The sequence below is a fragment of the Rutidosis leptorrhynchoides genome, chromosome 3 (genome assembly GCF_046630445.1).
Source record: "Rutidosis leptorrhynchoides isolate AG116_Rl617_1_P2 chromosome 3, CSIRO_AGI_Rlap_v1, whole genome shotgun sequence".
NCBI classification, from domain to species: Eukaryota; Viridiplantae; Streptophyta; class Magnoliopsida; order Asterales; family Asteraceae; genus Rutidosis; species Rutidosis leptorrhynchoides.
Genome location: NC_092335.1, coordinates 407682423 through 407686190, shown reverse-complemented (window position 1 = coordinate 407686190; position 3768 = coordinate 407682423). Strand labels below are relative to the sequence as shown.

The 3768-nt window shown below is 30.5% G+C and overlaps 1 long non-coding RNA gene across 9 annotated transcripts; it reads left to right on the top strand.

Annotated features, from left to right (window-relative positions):
* The first annotated feature begins 958 nt into the window (after window positions 1–958).
* On the top strand, window positions 959–3191 carry LOC139897755 (uncharacterized). Of its 9 annotated transcripts, none has more exons than XR_011776783.1 (7): window positions 979–1293; window positions 1669–1737; window positions 1882–1935; window positions 2110–2178; window positions 2363–2435; window positions 2527–2586; window positions 2677–3191. It is a non-coding gene; the product is annotated as an uncharacterized lncRNA (long non-coding RNA). The 9 variants fall into 9 exon arrangements; XR_011776782.1 differs by having other exon boundaries at window positions 2107–2178; XR_011776777.1 differs by having other exon boundaries at window positions 959–1086; window positions 1161–1293; window positions 1669–2178.
* The last annotated feature ends 577 nt before the right edge of the window (window positions 3192–3768 follow it).

The window sequence follows — 3768 nt, the reverse complement described above, 5'->3', positions numbered from 1 at the left end:
TTATATATCATACTTTGTTTAACTATATTCTTTTCCTTCATTGTTTAATATACAAAATTAGTTAAGTTTTTTTCATGACCTAATACACAATTTATAACTTTTGAAAATTCTATTGACAAAACCAGCGAATCCGCGGGTCTTAAGCTAGTAACATTTATCACAAAGTGTTTTTTTAAGTGTTCATATTTTCTTGTGATTTTAAGTTTGAAAAAAAAATAAAAAAACTAAAAAAATTTACTTCCCCCTAAAAAAGTGCTTCACTTTTGATTAAAACAATATATATATACGTATATATACATATATATATGTGTATATATGTGTATATATACGTATATATATGTATATATACATATATATACGTATAGATACATATACTACTACATTTATCCTCATTTAGACCCCCATATATAGACGTGTTAATAAATTAACACGTCTATATAAACAATTGGACACGTCTAATTAGAAAAAAGACGGAACACCTCTAATTAGCGTATTATTTAGACATGTTGACACATCTAATTGACATATTTAGACGTGTTGTTGATAAAAAGGGCGGAACACCTCTAATTAACATATTATTCAGACGCGTTTGATACGTCTACTTGACCAAATGGGAGGAACACGTCTACATATGTTATTATTTACACGTGTTTGACACCTGACATGTCTAAATATGTTATTATTTAGACGTGTTATTTTTTTCTAAGTATGCCTATTGTTATATCTCTATTCTCTGAGCAATAAGTATAATTAGAATTTAATATGAACCATTGATTTGATAATTACATTTATAATCTTTTTACCTTTTGATCTAACCATCTAAAATCTAAAATACATTTATTTTATTTATTTATATAATAGAGCAACAAGTCCTTTCTTAAAAAATATTAATTAATAATAAAAAAAATCTTCTCTAATTACCCTTAAGAATTACAGTAGAAGGCAAAAACACGGGCATCATTATTTCGTGTACCATCATTAGCAAACCACCATTCCAAAAGTGTAGATGGAGATCAGATTAATATAGGTTAACTGAAGCAGTTAGTCATCGCAATTCAATTCTTCCATCACGAGTAGAGATTGATGGTAACTGAATCACTTTTCGTTTCTTTTATATTTATATTATTGCAAAAATTAGCGCTTTTGATGAAAAAAATTAGGTTTGTTCGATGGTAACTGAAAAAATTATCAAACCACCATTCCAAAATCGTAGATGGAGATCAGATTCATATAGGTCAATTGAAGCAGTTAGTCATCTCAATTCAATTCTTCCATCACGAGTAGAGATTGATGGTAAATGAGTCACTTTTTGTTTCTTTTATGTTTATATTATTGCAAAAGTTAGCGCTTTTGATGGAAAAAATTAGGTTGCTTTTCGATGGTAACTGAATCTATTTTTGCTCCTTTTATGTTCATATCATCGATGGTGACTTATTCATATAACACGTTTTGAGATATTTCAAAACATTGAATCAATGAGATTGTTTTAATATTTTGGATTAGTTTATATTTATGTTTCTATAAAAACAGTAGATAGCAGATGAGAAACAGAGAAAGGTGCTTGATTACATAACAATTTGTATAACTACCAATAATGTGGGTTTTTGTTCGATTTATGCTTGGCACATTCTTATTTCTTAACACAAACAATGGCCTTGATTGAAGCAGAAAATGGAACAAATATACAAGGACTAAACAATGGCACTCGAGGCTAACAACAAATAAGCTGTTGGTTTGGTACAATTACTTATTCATACATTCAACAAGATATGTATGCTTATATTTCGATTATTAACAAATTATTCTTATACCTTTATTTTGCAATTCATATTGAAATAAATACTCAAGTTTTTCTATGCTTTTTGGAAATAAATACTCAAGTCTTGGGTAATGGAAGGAACAGCAATCATGGGCTCATGGCTATCACTATGGAAGGTACCATATGTTTCTAGGGTTATGTGTATAGTTAGACCAATAAAATGGTATGCCTTAATTTTGGCACACACAAAGTAACAAATTTGAATTAGTTCAGAACTTGTTTCTTAATGTGTCCTTTTCATCATCTTAATTTTTGTTTCAGTGGGTCTTATGTGTTTAAAATTTCAGTAGTTAATGAAAAATCAAAAAAGGAGAGAAATAAGCCATTACTGAAGCAGATGTTTCAACCATCTTACAAAGGTGCATGCTTTATTATTTTGGGAGTATATAACTACACTCAGTTGGTGTAACTTTGTTTACCAACTACACACTTACCTACTAAATTTTGCTTTACAATATTTGATTCGATTTGATGATATATGTGTATGGTTTTGAAGAAGCTAGCTTTATTGAATTGATTTTGATTTTATGTGTGTTTGTGAAGGTATAGAACTACAACAGTGTTAGATGAATGTTCTGTTATTTATAGTCCTTAGGTGAATGGAAACAATCAAAAAGTGAGCTTTAAAATTATGTGTATCATCTCAAATTCGTTCGTATCTAACTTTTTCACATTTAATGTTTATACTGTTGCTTGTATGTTTACAGCTCATAGGTACTTTCATCTTCACAGATTATTATACTTGGAATCGCAAATATTGCCATAAGGTATGCGTGTAGTGTGTGTATTCTTCTGATGTTACTATTTAGTTGTGTTATTGAATTTTTATATTGTGAGACTTTGATTTCATATGTTAGGAGCAAGCAATCCATAGAAAGCCTCAATGTGGATACATTTGTTACAAGCTGTTGCAATGGAACAGAGAAAAACAATCAAAAATGGCAGCCTTTTAGGTAACAGGTAACGAACAACCAGAATGTAACTTATAATAAGGACTAAGAATAGTATATTTTTAACGATGATAGGGGGTAGTGTTTCGAGCTGAAGAAAATGAATTGATAAATGCAAATTGTTCCAACTATATAGCTGTATATGCATTATGTAATCTTCTCTAGATATTGAAGAGCATGCTGATGCTGTTAAGAAGGCAAGAGGGGACTAATGGGGACGATGCTAATAAGAAGACATAAGAAGTTTCATACAAAAGTGCCTTGGTAGAGAGATCACATGTTGGATGGGTGCTATAAGAACCAGCTATAGCTACTTTTTTTAGTTTTGAGTGTCCTTAATTGTAAATTACATTCAACGATTTTTTTTTTTGTAAATACTTTAAAAATATTTACATGATATTTATAGCAAAAATTGCGCGGTTGGTCCCTGTGGTTTACATGAAATGGGGTGTTTGGTCCCTGAAATTCATTTTCGGGGTTGTTGGTCCCTGTGATTTTCAAAACACGCGTGGTTGGTCCCTAACAGGGACCAACTACACCTGTTTTGAACTTTCATTTTCGGGGTGGTTGGTGACAGGGATCAACCACGCGTGTTTTGAAAATCACAGGGACCAACAACCCCGAAAATGAAGTTCAGGTACCAAACACCCCATTTCATTTAAACCACAGGGACCAACCGCGCAATTTTCTCATATTTATATATATATATATAGTTTGATTTTGTAGTAAATTAATTTGGTATATTTGGTGCATTTGGAATTTGTGGATAATATTTAAAATATTTGAGATTTTAATTTATTTAGCGCGGAGAAATTCTGGTATTTGCAGGGTAATATTTGAAATATTTGAGATTTAACCAGGGTTAACATTTACCGGGAACACGTCTAGTTGATACCGGGAACACGTCTAATTTATTAAATTAGATGTATTAATTTGATTAATTAGACGTGTCATTTACAATTAGACGTGTTAATCTAATCAATTAGACGTGTAAATTTA